Genomic DNA, 18,598 nt, shown 5'->3' on the forward strand with positions numbered 1-18,598 from the left:
GGTTCTGAATCATGGATTAGATTTCGATTTTTGTTTTCTTGATTTTGCCTCAAATGAGTTGCTTGAGTTTAAGTGATTGATTGTGAAACATCCTAATTTGTGCCTGTTTGATGTATAAGTCCTCAGAAAAAATAAGCCTATGCAATTTATTTCTGTTAGTTTTGTAACTGATACACACTCACATTTCTTTCTGCTAATATCTGGTAAGTGATTCTTTAAGAATAGATTGCCTGATTACATGGTTAACAATCCTTATGATTCTGAACATTTCATCATTTTTCATTTTCTTCCAATAATATCAATGCACCGGATTTATTTATTTGTTTTACCAGCACAATGCTCTTATTCACACTTGAAATGAGTTCCCCTTTTTGATAACAATCCTGCTGATACAAATGGATTTATTTTGGCACTTTAGGAAGAAAGAAATAATATCATATGGAGAACAACAAGAAAACAAAAAGATAAGCTGTCGCATCAGCATGTGGTGTGAACGAGCAAACAGTCCAATCAATACATAAGGGTGAAAGAAAATAATGGAAAACGTCTTGAAACAGGGACCTGGTCATCTTCAGGAGGACTTTATAAGAAAAACTGTTAGCAGGGAAGTGAAGTGGGAAAAACTAAATAAAAAGGGCTTGTGAAACAAAGTCAGGACATAGAGATTCAGATAAAGAATGAAAAAATAAGCTGAAAAATACAGATGTGGACAAAATGTGTTGGCACACTGAAGACGTACAGTATGCCTCCTGAAAAGTGATTAAATGAGAAGCAATTGCCCCAAGTATACCTGTGTGTAAAGCAAAGCAAGTATGAAAAGAGATCAAGTATTGCTTGTTCTAGTCTAAAATCTTTGTTTGTGCCATTTTCATGTGCGTTATTATATGAAATATTCTTTTGAATCAAAACTCTAAAGCAAAGTCTGATTTAAGTCAAACATGTAATACACAATTACTTTTGTCAGTTATTTCAGAGACAATTACAGGCTCTTCTTTTCACCAACAGATATGTCCACGTCTGTAGCTCTGCACAAAATATATTCTGATTTTCAGTCATTTCCGAACACCACAAATGGGTCTGTCCTCATCGTGATGTGCAATGTTTTCAACAACATGACTGTAAAATTAAACTGTGATTATAATTATGAATAGCTTTGTGAATGCTAGAGATGACCACTGGCATTAAAAGCATTAATATTACTGTATGTTTAATCCTTGCAGCCTTTCTCAAGCTAGTTGAAAGTTTTTAAACATCGAAGTCACTCTACATTATACAACTGCATTATATACAGAAAGCATTCATAAACGAGTTCCTCATTTTCTTTTTAATGTTAAAGAAAGTAAAGAGAAATGCACATTAGAGGTACTTTTGGGAATTTCCAGCTCAGTTAATGTAAGCATTCTCATCGGTCCCTGATCCAAGTCCTGTGCTCTTAAGGCAGAACAAAAATGCTGCATATGCTTAAAATTTAATTAAAAATGTGAATTGCTTAAAGCTCTGTGTATGTATGATAAATATTGCCTGGTAATGCTTTAAGGACTAATACGGACTAATACCTTACTGTACAGGATATCCCAGTCATGGTCATTTATTTATGGGGTGAGAGCTGTTTTAAGATATGAAGATAGCTGCAGTTCCTTTTCCATTTATTATTTACTTTTACTGCCTCAAGTTTTTGGATGAGTTCAATGTTTGTGCAATCTGCCGTGGATGCAGTGCTCTTTCATAAATGAACATAATAGCTTGGGACAGAGTCATTGTGCTGCTACACGAATGTTGTGCTGGAGGTACTCATAACTTTTAAAAATGAAATGCACACTGCGGCTATCACAAATAAATGGACATTACATATTTAATTTTACAGTTACAAGAGAATTATTTACATTTTGAGTGGATTGCAGTTAAGCCTGAACACTACATCTTGCTAATAGATTTTCAATTTTCTTTCGAACAGGGAAGTCCAGCCCCAGAGGAATTCTTGCCAAATTAATTTATTTAGCTTCTATAGCTCTGTTGCAAAGCTGGGTGCAACAATACAGTCATACAAATTTAAAATGAATTATTTCTACATCTTATGTAGCATTTTTTGATTGCGCCATTTTACTGAGAATATCTTTAGAAACACAGCATAACATCAAAGTAATGTACAATTTAGCAATAAAAATACCCTTGAATGCATCTGTAACATGGCCTTTAAAAATAAGTTAATTGGACAATCAGGGTTCTAAAAAAAACATCTCATTTAGAAAATACCAAAACCTCCAAAAATGTACTGTTCATCTTTAAGTTAAAAAAAACTGTTTGGACATTGATAGAGTTGATCACACTAATGTCTTATTTTTATTTAATAAAATATGACGAGTCAGCTCTGTGATGAACAGGCTCATCATCCAGGGCTGCTCGGATACGTTCTGTCCTCCTGCGACCTTATAATTAGATTAATAAGATTTAGAAATAGTCAGATATTGGGGTGAAGTTCACATTGCATGCAGTTGTTCAGAACAGATGAAAATAAAAATGCCACAGAAAGAGAAGGGCTCAAAGAAACATGAACACACAGATTAAAATGAAGCATTAAATAATAGGCTTTGAAGGAAGGTCTGCAAAAGATGTATTTAGATGATCACATTTACAAGCGGTTGCATCTCCGTCTCTGACCAGATACAAACGATTGGGATTATGTAACTTAACATTCTCAGACCCACTCCATCGATCTCAGGGTTCTGGGATGCCACTGCCTTATCCAGCCACATTATGCATTAGACAGGAAAATGCTCTGGTCAGGATGCCAGTCTTCCAGGGGGCACACTCACACGTACACACACTCATAGCTGCACAGGATCACTTTGGAATTACCTGTTAACCTAAACTCCATATCTGTGGGAGGAAAACTGCAGAAATCTTGTTGTTGTTAGGTGCTGTTGATTTGGTTCTGACTCTGTGTACAACAGAGCGAAACATTGTCCAATCCTGAGCCATCCTCACTATTTCTTCCACATTTGAATCCATCGTTCCAGCCACTGTGTCGATCCACCTTGTACAGGACCTTCCTCTCTTCCACTTTCCTTCATCTTTACCGAACATGATATCCTTTTCCAGAGATTGCTCTCTCCTGACAGCGTGTCCAAAAAACGTGAGCCATAGTTTCACCATCCTCATCTCTAATGAGCATTCTAGCTGAACTTCCTCCAACATAAATCTGTTTGTTTTTTTGGCGGTCCATGGTATGTTGACCATCCTTTGCCAGCACCATAACTCAAAAGCATCAATTCTTCGTCCAGCTTTCGCACCAATACGATGCAATTGAAAATACCATTGCTTGGATCAGACGTACTTTAGTCCTTACAGACACATCTTTGCTTTTAATACGACAAACTGATAGATGAATGGTGGTGCAGAAATCTTAGAGAACAATAAATCCAGACATGGGTATAATGTGGATCTTTACGTGGTCAACAACCAGGCATGGGTTTTAAACCTGTGATGTTGCATCAGTGGGCATCAGTGCTACACAAAGCACCACCACGCAAGTCTAGTATTTAACCGTTGCTTCTATAAAGCTGATGTGCACCAAAATCCTTCTGCACAAAAAGATTGGTATTCTTTATAGATTTAGGTGTGCTTAATCCATTTCCAAAATTGGAATTTCTCGACCACAAATGTTTCTGTGAGATATTGCATTCAGTGAAAAACCACTGTTTTGAAAAGAATATAAGATTTATTTATTTTTTTTAAATAAGTTATGTTTGTTTTATGGCATAAGTATTTTTAAAGCTTGGAATACTATTTCAAATATATTTTAAGCTTCGAAAATGGCATTTTTTCTCAAATCTTAACATAAGTTGTGATAGAAACTACTCGAAAGGAAATATTTGCTACAAAATTTTTTGCTCTCAATCAGTAGTTTTTCTCTCTTCTTATTCCTTCAATATTTCTTGGAACTTATATTTAGAAGGTTTTTATTTTTTAGAAGAGAGAAACTTGATTAAATGTTTTTTACATAAATATGCAAGGTCAGGTTGATCCATCCATTGCCTTGACCAGGTAACAGGTAAGCAAACGGGGAAAGAAAACACAGACTTCCTTTATTATGTTTAAAAAAAAAAGTTTTCATAGGAAAAGAAAGGCTTAAAACTACAAGGAACTTCTCTCTTCCCATTTAGCACTTGGGTACAACATATATTTAAAAGTCCATTTCCTACACTCTTCCCCTCCGAGAACACAGAAGAGGCTCACTGATGAACGTGGAGAGACGTTCTACCAGGACATCACTCAAATGGAGAGTTGTTTTAGTGGAAAGTGGAGAGTCCATGTTAGCAGACATCTGTTGGTCATTCCACGGTCAAACAACTTAATGAAAGAACTACCAAGTTACTACTTTTGGTAAGTAATAATATTTAAAATAATTATGTCTAATTTTTAATTTTTTTGAATTTTAAAAATATATATATATTTTTCTAAACAAGTGTTTCTTCATTTTAAAAGTTAAGCTCTCAAAAACTGGAGGTGAAAGAACAATTCTACTGCCAAATTTAACTCTTTCAGGGTGGATGTCGACTTTTGTCAACAGGAGGGGCTGACGGCGATAATCAACTGTAAATGGTGACAAACCTTGCCGTTATGGTTTTGTTCCACTCTGTTTGGTAGAAGGAGGGTTAGCTTTGTTGGTTTGACCGAGATTCTCTGCACTTGCTTGAGTAGCGGGGAGCAAACGATGGCAAAAATGGCATCGACATCTGGCGAGAAAATGAAGGTAATGTGTAAAGCACATTTTGCATATTATCACAGAATTGGACTCTGACTTGTCGGACTCTGTTGTTGATACCAGTGATCAAAGGCATTTGTGAGGTACTGGCATCAGCTGATCGATCCCCAGCTGATCATAGTGCTGAACAGGTTTGTGTAGCTGACACGCCTAGGGCAATGTTCATCTGGGAGGACTGTCACTTACAATGGCAAGAGGTACAAACCAAACTACATTGCACTTCAACTTTCACTGCTGCCCCACCACAAGAGATGGCGAATTGGTGGCCACCGTAGGAAGCAACAGATGTTTTATGTTCATTTATGGGCGAAACAATTGCTTTGCATGCTTTTCAAAATTCTGCATTTTTTGAAAAATAATATTCAGCCCTCAAAGTGTTAAACATACAATGAAAACTTAAGATTTTTTGATGAAAGGGTTTTTTTTTTTTTTTTGCAGACCAGTGAATTAACAGACCTCTGATGACAATGAAAATGGCAGCCAGATATGTCAACACGTGTCCAGGTCATCCCATGTTTTTAGCTTCAGCATTGTGCAAAATGGATCTTGACAATGTAATTTGGACCTTGACATTTATTATGCAGCCAGTTAAATGAGCAGAAAGTAAAGGTATAATTTTTTTCAGGAGAAACCTTTGGTAAATTAGGTATTTTTTACCAAAGACAAGCTAATATTCCATTTCCATTAACATTTTCAGAAAGGAATTATCATGCAGCAGGACTTCATCAGTTTTTGGGAGATTGTAAAACATTAAAAAATATTCAGCCTCCAGATCATAGCTGCTTTTGGTTAAATGAAACAAAATCCTATCGAGATTAAATACTATATTTAAAATACCTTTCACACAATACAAAACTAGTGATAATATTAGCGTGAGAAAATTGAAAAAGGAATATTTTAAGAAACTAGAGAAAAGAGGAATGGTAGTGATCCCCAATTGTGAATTTTTATAGCTAACTCATTTTCATTAGCATATTGCACATATTTTAAAATTCCTTTAGTTTGTTTTGTTCAGGAATCTGTTGAGGGTAACATGGCAAGGGGATGTGCTTGGAAATTATGGCATCTGATGCTACAACCTCCTGGTTGGTGAAGAGATGTACTTTATGTCATGAGTTTCATTATAAACAGGCAATAAAAAATCATAAATGCAGAGATTGCGTACATTCTTTATAAAGATTATTTCTGTCCTGAGTTTTAAGGCAGACGTTTTTTTAACCGTTTTCTTTCTCTTAGATTGCATTTCTGTATTTCTGGAGCTTTTATAATTATTTGTGAACTGTTAAAAGCCAGTGTCCCATGTTTGGGTCTGAGTAGGCCTTGAAGCCCACCTACTGAGTTAGGGGTCAATCTGCCTGGGGTAAGACCTGTCTCTAGTCAGACTGTTGAAAGTCCTGCTCAGGTTTCTGATTATTTTGAGGCATGTTGCCATTTTGTGCTGCTGCTATAACAATAAGAATGAAACATTCCTAACAAATGTCCCTAAAGGAAAGATGTACCCAATTTCCATGAACTTGGCCCACTGGGAGTCAAGCTGTTCCATGTGGACAGAAGGAGACACAATGACAACAGATGTTTTTTGCACTTTATGTAAATGCTGTTAAAAGAATACAGAAAATGTCTGATTATTTATGTGAGCAAAACAACATGTCTTGCTGCAAAGCCACTTTACCAGTGTGTCAAATCTCCCACTTTACCACTTTAAGATTTACCATAGACAAAGCAAGCTCTTTATGGTTTAACTGCTAAAATCACAGCCTAAATATAAAAGGTATTATTATTATTATTATTATTATTATTATTATTATTATTATATTCCAGAAGGATTATAGTGGGTCCAAGTAGGCCAATGGAACAACAAACACAATGCCTGTTAAACACATTAGTTTGATTTAGAGTGATTATTATGAGAATTTGTTGTACATTTCATAAATACAATACAAAGAAGAAGTCCTAAATGCGCACAAAGGCAATGATGTGTCTAGGCTTTAGTAGTTGAGGATATCAAAACACCTCCAAATAAACTAATACTCTTTGTTAAATTGAAGCAAATAGATGGTGGATGAGGATGATCCCAGTGTAATGTTAGCCAGATACTTTTGGCTTTTCTCTTACATTTCAAAAATATGAGTGTTAGCCAATTGGCTGACCATAATTTGCAGTTTTATTATTTATTATTAGTGTGTTCCTTAATATGCTGCTTAGTGAGCTAGTGAATTATTCATGGATTCTTTTTGCCTTAATGCTAATGCTACTAGGATGGGCTCTGGCCTTCTGTGACCCAACATTAGATTAAATGACAATGAAAATGGACATTTGCTTGGATTACTATAGTATAATATACTAAAATATACTATTATTATTATTAAAATATCTAACACATATTCTGTTATTCAGTGCAGTAATTTTCCTGCAAGTCACATACTGTACGTTGAGACACTGCCCTATTGCAAATCAAAGTGTAGCTGCATGGGTAGAGAAATAAAATTTTAAAACACAGCCCAGAAAATGATATTTGATGTATTTGTTCAGTTTGTCTGGGAATAATTAAAATATGCAGGAGTTACACAAATAAAATGAAACTGACCTGTAAAGAGATGGATGGTCATAATCAGTCCGTAATGTACAGATGTACATTTAAAGACTCCTATCAATTATGGAGAATCCACTGCATCCACTGAACAGGATCATCTCCAGACAGAGGAGCAGCTTCAGCGACAGACTGCTGTCACCGTCCTGATCCACTAACAGACTGAGGAGATCGTTCCTCCCCCACACTATGCGACTCTTCAATTCCACCCGGGTGGGGGGTAAACGTTAACATTATACAAAGTTATTGTCTGTTTTTACCTGCATTTTTATTACTCTTTAATTTAATATTGTTTTTTGTATCAGTATTCTGCTGCTGGAGTATGTGAATTTCCCCTTGGGAGTAGGTATCTATCTATCTATCTATCTATCTATCTATCTATCTATCTATCTATCTATCTATCTATCTATCTAAAGAGCATACAATATACAAAATATTACTTAGAATGTGGCAGGCATTTCATACTTTATATGATCCCTAAATATTGCATTCAGACTACACCGGACACTTCATTTGTGATTCTCCCATCACCTTGGATAATGCGTCTGTAGTCGTATAGATGCATATTTCATTCTTTAATATCTAGAGGGATAAGCCTTCATTATTAAGGAAGAGTATAGGATTTTATTAATATACAGTAGATTATTTCCCATGTTTTCATGCTCTTTTCATAATGAGGTTTTTTTATAAACCAAACAATGACAAGTCAGCCTTTACAATGTACTTTTAAAAATTGGCGGATTGGCACTGTTCAAGTTTATGGACATGTGTACACAGTACAGATATATTGTTACTTGAATGCCTCCCACAAAGTATTGTCGGTATTATACTACTGTCAACAGACAGAAAATAATTTATATATATTATTATACTGTAAAAAAACTGACACAGTTCAGTGCGGTACAGAGGTGCCACCTGTTGCACAACTGCACTCGGACCTCAATCCAGGTGGTTCACCATGTGGTGGGTGCAGCAATAAGCTGTAATCAGCGCATGCCCCCAACCTTGTAAGGACCTTGTAACCCTGATACATTAAATGAAACATATTGTCATGTTTGGGCTTCTGAGTTGCACAAAAAGACAGTCCGGAGAGGATTGGGCAAAGAGATTTTTATTCTGATCCTAGAGGAAATCGTATTTGGAGCTCCATTTATCACTGTACATTTATATAAACACACAACACATTTGACAGCTTCTTTCATCGGCAGTTCCTTAAGGCTTAAAGAACTCAAAAGTGTCTTCATCAAATTCATTCAGTTAAAGGGAGGCAGGAGCACAGCCATAGTTGGCCGGCATGGGACAGAGAACAAATACTGCATATGTGAGCTGACATTACAGCCTTGTAACACCTGAAATGTCAAAAGGAGGAATTGCAGAATCAACGGCTTGCAGTGCCCGGGGGAAACTGTGGCAAACAAACAATCAAACAAAAACAGCAGTCAAAAATGAAGTGTCATGAACAATATACACTTTCTTTTCTTGAAGCTGCTGTTTATTCCAGGGCTCCAGGTCCCTAATGCCAGGTTACAGCACCAAGCCAGAACAATGGTTTTGTTACTAAATATTTTAGTTTATCAAAAAATATATAAAATATATAAAAAAAATATATAATCACTGTTTCCCTTAGATTGCTCTGTTTATAAAGAAAATGATGTTGCCATGATGTTACACACATACTGTAATTGTACACATCCATCCATCCATCCATTGTCTCCCGCTTATCCGAGGTCGGGTCGCGGGGGCAGCAGCTTGAGCAGAGATGCCCAGACTTCCCTCTCCCTGGCCACTTCTTCTAGCTCTTCCGGGAGAATCCCAAGGCGTTCCCAGGCCAGTCGAGAGACATAGTCCCTCCAGCGTGTCCTGGGTCTTCCCCGGGGCCTCCTCCCACTTAGACGTGCCCAGAACACCTCACCAGGGAGGCATCCAGGAGGCATCCTGATCAGATGCCCGAGCCACCTCATCTGACTCCTCTCGATGCGGAAGAGCAGTGGCTCTACTCTGAGCCCCTCCTGGATGACTGAGCTTCTCACCCTATCTTTAAGGGAAAGCCCAGACACCCTGCGGAGGAAACTCATTTCAGCCGCTTGTATTTGCGATCTCGTTCTTTCGGTCACTACCCATAGCTCATGACCATAGGTGAGGGGAGGAACATAGATCCGCATTACTGCGGATGCCGCACCGATCCACCTGTCGATCTCACGCTCCATTCTTCCCTCACTCGTGAACAAGACCCCGAGATACTTGAACTCCTCCACTTGGGGAAGGATCTCGCTACCAACCCTGAGATGGCACTCCACCCTTTTCCGGCTGAGGACCATGGTCTCGGATTTGGAGGTGCTGATTCTCATCCCAGCCACTTCACACATGCAGTACAAAAATACAGTAACTATATAATGCTATTTGAACTCAGGCAGATTAAGTGAAGTGTTCTGGCATTGGCATAATTTGGGGTCTGTGGTGTAGCGGGCCTTTTCAAGTCAAAAAGGCCACTTTTTAAATAAATAGTTGGCGCACTTGCGTCTTAGAGAGGGGGCATGGTAGTGTGGCTGGAGCAGGTTCCCAGGTGAATTTGTGATGCGGGTGGTCCTCACTTAAGTGCACAGGTGAGGAGTCATCCGCATCCGTAAATGATGCCAGGAGCTGCTAATTGCCACCTGATCCACGTCCCTGTGATAAATAATAGAAGCGCGAGGCAGCGGGAGAGAGGGGAGAAAGAAAAGACGGACAGAGGTAAGGAGAGAAGGCAGGAAGCAGGGAGGAGAAAGCTGGTGTGTGAACAAGCGAAGGTGCTCGTTGTAGAGAACAAATGCAGCTGAGCAGTGAGCCTGGGTGTTTGGCTGGCACCCCTGGTGCAGTCGGTAGTGGTCACTCCCGCTGAGCATTAGTGAGGAGCGGAAGTGACCGGAAGGAGGATGGCTCGCCGCATAAGGCTTAGAAGGCAGAGGGAGTCGGGACTTGGGAAATGAACCCCCCAGTGTGAGCGCCCTGGTCACGGTCTGGTGATGCCCACCAGAGCCAGGGATCGGTGAGGTGAACAGACCACAAGAAGGCAGCAGACAGAAGGTCAGCTGCAGGTAGGGTGACTCCCCTGGTGCATAGCATGGACAGGAGAAGCAGGGGAGTCACCAGTAGAAAGAAGGCACCAAGCTTTGTTTTTAAAAGGATGGCTTCCAGCAATTGTTTTAACCTCATTTTTAAAGGATTTGTTTATTGTGTTAACCTCCACAGTTCACCTCTTTTTATAGAATTATTTATTTAAAGATTCTGAGACACTGCACTAGTTATTTGGACACTGCTTTTGATTTTGTTGTTTTTAATAAATGCACTTTGCACTTTTTGCACCATCCCCTTGCTTCATTGTTGTGCCTCACTGCCTAGCTCATTGGTGACATTACTGATGGTGTCGGGTTCAAGGGCTCCCAGAAGGAAGATGGGGGCATGGAGTAGAACCTGCATCGTCACAGGCTCTGGATATGTTTGAGGTACTTCACCCTACACATAATTCACTTGTTACTGTAATTTATTCCTAACATGGCTCGTGTTTTCCTTAGTAGTGCATGAGCTGAGACTAACTTTGAACTAACAGTTAAGGGTATAATACATTTGTGGGTCTGAAATGTTCGAGGTTTTCACACTGACTACTTCACAGAAAAGGTGTTGTGGATAGTCTATTCAATATACTGTCTTTTTCTCTAAAAAGTGTTTAAGTCAACATACACTGTTTAAAAAAAAACTTGAGTGACAAATCCCATTATAGTTCACACTTCACACTGGATTAGACAGTGAGACAATTGATTGAATTATGCTTTTTTCTTTTGAGTCTGCGTTTTGAACCATTCTCCTTCAATTGCCAACACAATAGATTTATTATTAAATGACTGTATATATTATTATGTAACTCTTCAACAAGGCTGATTTGTTAAAGTCTAAATACAAGTACGTTAGTCATCAAAATCAAACACACACTGTATACCTTGTGGTGGGCGACTGGGTCCCATGCACGGCTGGGACACCCCGTCTACTTATGTTCCGAGGGAGCAGCCATGGGCTCCTCAGTACCTCCCTCGGGATGATTGGTGGCAGCCTCCCAGGCTGACGATGGTGCCTCAGTTTCCTGCATGGTTCCATTGGAGATGAAGTTCTCCACAACCCTGTGGGGATCTGGGGTGGCCGCCAGGGGGGTGCTGCATGGGTCCCGGAGCCAACCTGGACAACTCTACAGCCCTGCTTGGAAGTGCAATCAGGAACAGGTGATCAAGCACCTGGAGCACTTCCGGGTGGGCTATACAAAGGACCGGCAACCACCACTCAGAGCCAGAATTGGGAGGAAGAAGACGAGGTTGCCTGGGAGGAGTGGTGGTGCCAGAGGAAGGGTTGTTACTTGTGTTGTTACTGTGCTTGGGATTGTGTTGTGGCTGGAGGGTTCACGGGGAAGACGTGCCCTCCAGCTGAAGAAAATAAAGTCTTTGTGTTTTTACACGTGCCTCTGTGTAAGTCTGTGCCGGGTCGGCCGCTGTACGGCGTCCATTTCACAACCTCAAAGCTAACATTGCTTGAAAGTTAAGTTACACATTTTTGCATAGGATACTTTTTTAGCTAGATGTGCTAAGAACAGGCAGTGTTAATACTCAAAGGTATTTTGAATGAAGTCTGTTTATATTTTAGTTTGCTCTTAACTCCATTTTTTCATCATGTTTAATATTTTAGGAGTAACCTTTAAAATGTGTTTTTTGCTCAGATGGCTAAGTATCACACCAGAGGACTGAAAGAGCTCTCAGACTAATGTGATCTTGATTATTAAAACAATCTCACATTTCTAAAACGTTGGTCTCAGTTTTTTGTGATTTTTTTTTTTTTACAGTGTCTTGGCCCTGAGAAAATCGTTACCAGAAGGAGCACGTCACAGTGTCTGTAATACTTGTGGGCACACTTAACTTTACCTTGAAGTGGGCCTCCATTATTTCACCTAGACCATTAAAACTCCCCAGTAAGTATTGGTGCCTTGACCAATATTAGGGTATTATACTTTGTATTTGATGTGTGGTGTTTGAGTCAGGGTGAATATGCAATGTGAAAGTAAATCCATAAGTGAAACAAAAGGAAAAAACACATGGCAGGTCATTACAATTTGTCTCCTTTTAAATCGATAGATTGGTATTAAATTAGAGAGATGCCAGGAACAGTGATAAATATAGACTTTAATCTAAAATGTGCTGAATGCTAAATTTCACTACCTGTACTGTGTGTGTGTTTTTAATGAGAATATATCTACTCTGTAATGGACGGTTTTGGCCTTCTTCAGCTATGGGGATAAAAACATGATTTCTCACTTAACGCTTTTTTATTTTAATAAGACAGTTTGTGTCTAAAACTACATCCACACTTTCTGTTTATGGAAAACAGACTGCATAAAAATGCTAAGTTGATAACAGCAGAAATCCAATATTCCCAGATGGAAAATGAGCATCTTACATGATTAGTGGCATACAGCTAGCTCAATACTCATCTGCAGGCCTTACCAACACCCCGATGTTTTCATCATCACAGGAAGCCTTCTAATGGGGACACGGATGAAAGATCTTCTGACACTGCTGTAGATTGCATTGTCCTTGGGTCATAATACAATGTGTTAGTGAAATGACTATATCAGATTTAATCAAATGAAGTCTGAATAAGTGAATCTGACCTTGCAATACCTGGTCCAATTGTCTAGTCATCTGAGGTAAATGATTTCATTCCTAGATTATTAGAAGGAATGGGAGTTGGGGGATCATTTATCTAGAAATCTGGCACTGTCCCCAACTAGACAGTCAAGAATTTCCAGGATTTTTTGTAATTATTAAAATGCAATAGTAAGTATGTAAAATAATTTAGAATAATGTGACAGGTATAGATGCCTGTGTGTGTCATTTACATTATATTGGTCACAAGTCTGCGCCATTTTCACAACATCCCAAATCACATATCTCCTATGTTGGAAAGTACATAGCTGTGTTTAGTTGAGAAGAGGAGAATTTATTAGGATCTTTTACTTTAAAGCATTTTCAATCTCACTTGTGCAGAAGACCCTGTACTCATAAAAATACTTGTACCCTGTAATAGAATAGTTATCTGATCTCTCTTCTTGAATTGTGTTCTGGTGCAGATCAGAGTAAAATCATTCCCTGGAAAAAAATGCATTTTGAAAAGTGACCATGCATTGTAACTGTCTGCAGTCCAAGAATTTCTGTGTATTATTATAATATACAATTAGCTATAAAAATTTGTACCAATTTGTTTCATCCATTTCTTTGAGGAAGAGACATATATCCCATATTACTGTTGCTACTAACAGTTTATCTATTTGTTTTGAATAAATATATTGTGACTACAGAATTTTCATTACAATTTTTTTTTGTTGTAATATTTTCAGGCTTGCAAAAGTAGAAAATTTACCTTGCGGTTACATATGATAGGTTGTGCATTGATAAACTTGCTTATTAATGTCTGAAGAACTTATTTAAATGTGGCCCTGCAATGAATTGACACTTTCTCCATGTTTGACTTGTGACTTGCATCTGATGTTGCAATATTAATCTCTGGACCTTCATGACCCTGAATGATGAATAGATGAATGTACGTTTATAAATGTATAAGCTAAGACTTGGTGTGATGGGGCAAACTTAGCATCAGTAAACAAAGTTGTTATGACTCGATTTTTCCTTTTTTAGTTTAATTCAGTTAAGTTCACTGTGGCAAAAAGGATGCTCTTATACAGTATGACTTATTGTTTCTTCGATATCACTGAAAAATGAAGATTTTTCTTCAAAGACCCTGTGGAATATGGCCGGCAGCTTATCCCGGCCAATACCCCCAAGCCGCCAGATGGAGCCTTCCCTGCAACATGGAGGGGCCCCGGATTCCAGCAGGGCATCATGGAACTTGGAGTCTTTCATCACAGCCCTGCTGGATACCATGGGGGCCGCCAGGGGACGCTGCAGGGAGGCTCAAGGACTTGTATTTTCCATATAACCCAGAAGTACATCCTAGTCACAGGGACAGAGGAATTGACGTACTTCCGGGCTGAAGAAAAGAAGACGTTTTTACCTGACCCGGAAGTGTTATAAAGTCACATGGACTGAGGGACAGAAACACTTCTGGGTCAAGGACTTTAAAAGGACTGTGGGAGATCCCAGCAATGAGCCGAGTTTAGGAGGAAGGGTGACTGAGCTGCTGGGAGTGGAGCATTGTGTTGATTGTATTGATTATTAATGTATTGATTGTTTATGAGTATTGTGGAGTGGAGGGTGCTTTGTGCACATTATTATTGCAATAAATTTAATATTTGGACATTTATCTGGTGTCTGACGTGTGTTCTGAGGGTTCAAGGGGACAACAGCGCCCCCTATCTGTCACACCCTTTATGTGTATCTGATGGATTTTGGCTTGCTGATCACAAAAGTCCCTTTTAAATATTCCCATCACATGCCGTTTTATTGCAGTTGTCTATTTTTGTGTATAGTGCCTTCAGAAAGTATTCAGACCCTTTCGCTTTTTTTCACATTTTGCTGTTGCAGCCTTGTTCTAAAATTGTTTAAATTTCATGCTAATTCCATCACCCCAGTATGACAAAGCAAAAACGAGATTTTAGGGAATAAATGAAATTAAAAGTTGAACTATCACATTGACACAAGTATTCAGACCCTTTGCTATGATACTTAAAATTTCGTTTAGGTACATCCCATTCTATTGCTGTTCATTGAGATGCTTGTACACCTTGTTTGAAGTCCACCTGTGGTCAGTTTGATTGATTGCACAGGATTAGGTAAGGCACACACCTCACTATAGAAGACCCTACAACTCATAATGTGTATCCAAGTAAAAATAAGGTTGAAGTAATTGAATACAGAGATAAAAGAAACTATTGTGTTGAGGTACAGCTCTGGGATGGCTACAGAAAATCCCTGCAGCATTGAACGTTCCCAAGAGCACAGTGGCCACCATTATTTTGAAATGGGAGAGGTATGGAACACCAAACTACAGTATAAGAGACAAGATTTTCTGAGATTGAGATATTTAGCATCACTTCTAAACATGACTGGTGGAAACCAAGCTCTGCTCATCAACTGTCCAGTGACAATCCAACGATGAAGCACAGCTGTGTCAGGATCATATTAGGGGTTGTTTTAAAAAGAGGGAGAAGTCAGTTATTGCTGATGAAGCACTAATTGCTGCAGTGATATTTTTCTGCTTCATTTTAGTGGTCTTGCTTGTTAAGGTCCCACCCTCTTAATTGCTGATTTCAGTCTTAAACAGCCGCATTCACTTTGTTTAATGGCTCCTTATTAACAATAAGATGCAAATGATGGAGAACTGCTGGCTCCTTTGTCTTGTTTCCATTTACACCTGCGTGGATTCCTCACGCACTATCTGGTTTAATAAAACATTTAAGAGAAAAATGTGTCAGACTGAAAATGATCTGTTTTGGGCTTCAAATCATGTTTATTTATTACAAATTTAACAAGCAAAAATATTGTAATATTTTGAAATTATAATAAAAAAAAGCAATCAAAATATATTTTCACCAAAGTGTAGTACTACCCGTAACTTAATTTATTTTTAAAAACTGTACACTTGTAAACATTGTACATTGCAGTACCCACTTAACTGATTATCAAGTTTATTGTTATATGTACGTACTGTATGTAGTATATGAAGTTCTTACTTACAAGTCTTCTTAGAACAATAGACAAAAATACAAAACAAAAATGAAACTAGTATGGCTTTATATGAAAGTCATATAACGAATATGCTTTTATTGCCTCAGACAAGCTGGGCCAAAATTGCATTACTAATTTAAACATGCCTGATCACTTATTTCATTGTGAGTGGTGGACAGTGTCACCCATAGTTCTAGACCTGTAGTTGAACAAACTGAACCCAAAATGATATTACACATCAACTCGTAATTATGACACCATAGCCAGCGCGGATTCTGAAACCAGTGCAGGATGGCTTGCCAGATAATGCACATCTGATGTAGAGAAACAGATCTTACTGATTCTTTTCTCATCCAATCTCTGAAATTCTTGACCCGATTTAAGATTTAACTGGATAACCTCTGGTGTCCTTCTAGCTTTTTGTATGGTGGTTTCATTTTTCAAATTCTCTTTTAGGCACTCTCTGGAAACTAAAACCAAAGCTCCATTTCCTTATCAAACAATGAGCACAATGGGTCTCTTTCATATCCCCTATATTTTATTATTTATTTTATTATTATTTTATTATTTTATTTAGTGAATTTCCCCTTGGGATTAATAAAGTATCTATCTATCTATTTTACACACACTCATTTTTCTTGTCAACTTTGTCTTAGGTCATTACCTTAAAAAGTAAAATTTCTCTTGGCTAAGTGATGCTATTAAAGTAATTCATTTGTTGTTCTAAAAGACATCATGCATTTTGGGTTTATTTTTCTGTAGTTTCACTCTGTCTTTTCCATATTTCTTCTCTTTCCCTTTTCTAATTTCCATAAGGCCCAAGCTATTGTTTTCTGCAATTAACACCATTGCTTGTATATGTGTCATACATGTAAGCGTAGGGAGTGTCTCATGAGTTGATAACAAGGAAAACAAAGGGGCAAAGATGAATGAAATAATACCAGCACTAACTAACCTCTGTTCTGTTCTGTTCCCTGTCCTAGAATGGAGGAACACCTGCAGGATGAGCTCTGATGTCACCTCTGGATAATTGACTATAGCCCCGCCCCTTCCTCCTGCTGCACTATTTAAAGAACTCACTGACCAGACGTCAGCAGTCAGTTTGGAAACAGCTACCTATGAGTTTGGACCTCTAGAAGGCAGCACAATATTTGTGGCTGAATAGCCTCATTTACCATTTGAGCTTTATTTTACTTTTTCTTTTCTCCAACTGGACCCCAACCACTTATGATCTTTTCCAGTCTTTATTTTTGCATATGTTATCATTATTTCCTTTTGTTACCATTTTTAGTGATATTACCGTGGTACCATTGCATCACTGTTTTGTGCTTCGGGTTGCTATGGTGTTGCATGGTTGCTAGGCATGTGACCCGTGATAGCTTGGCAGCCATTGAGCAAGCATCCAGTCTTTAATTTGTTAAAGGACTGACTTTACGAGAGAACAACAGTTGAGCAACAAACAACAACAAAAAATATCTAGTAAAGATTCTGGCTTTTACTGTTTGCTGTTCCTACTTCAGTTTTGGTTTATACTTTTAAGATCTTTTGCAAACAAATAATGAGCTTTTCATTTAGAACTGACGTTTAGGAAACATATTGTTTCTGCAATGACTTACTGTATTTGTCTGTTCTGCTCCTTAAGAAAGATGTTCTCTGTTTGCTAAAAAAATCTAATAGTACATTTACGATATTCTACAGCATTGTGTATATACAGTGTATATACAGTCATATGAAAAAGTTTGGGAACCCCTCTTAATTCTTTGGATTTTTGTTTCTCATTGGCTGAGTTTTCAAAGTAGCAACTTCCTTTTAATATCTGACATGCCTTATGGAAACAGTAGGATTTCAGCAGTGACATTAAGTTTATTGGATTAACAGAAAATATGCAATATGCATCATAACAAAATTAGACCGGTGCATAAATTTGGGCACCCCAACAGAGATATGACATCAATACTTAGTTGAGCCTCCTTTTGTAAATCTAACAGCCTCTAGACGCTGTCCTCCTATAGCCTCTGATGAGTGTCTGGATTCTGGAGGTATTGTTGACCATTCTTCATACAAAATCTCTCCAGTTCAGTTCAATTTGATGGCTGTTGAGAATGGACAGCCTGCTTCAAATCATCCCATAGATTTTCGATGATATTCAAGTCAGGTGACTGTGATGGCCATTCCAGAACATTGTACTTCTCCCTCTGCATGAATGCCTTTGTAGATTTCCAACTGTGTTTTGGGTCATTGTCTTGTTGGAATATACAACCCCTGGGTAACTTCAACTTTGTGACTGATGCTTGAACATTATCCTGAAGAATTTGTTGATATTGGGTTGAATTCATCGGACCCTCGACTTTAACAAGGACCCCAGTCCCTGAACTAGCCACACAGCCCCACAGCATGATGGAACCTCCACCAAAATTGACAGTAGGTAGCAGGTGTTTGTCTTGGAATGCGGGGTTGTTCTTCCGCCATGTAAATCGTTTTTTGTTATGACCATATAACTCCATTTTTGTCTCATCAGTCCAAAGCACTGTGTTCCAAAACGAA

This window comes from Erpetoichthys calabaricus, chromosome 16 (genome assembly GCF_900747795.2).
Source record: "Erpetoichthys calabaricus chromosome 16, fErpCal1.3, whole genome shotgun sequence".
Taxonomy (NCBI): domain Eukaryota; kingdom Metazoa; phylum Chordata; class Cladistia; order Polypteriformes; family Polypteridae; genus Erpetoichthys; species Erpetoichthys calabaricus.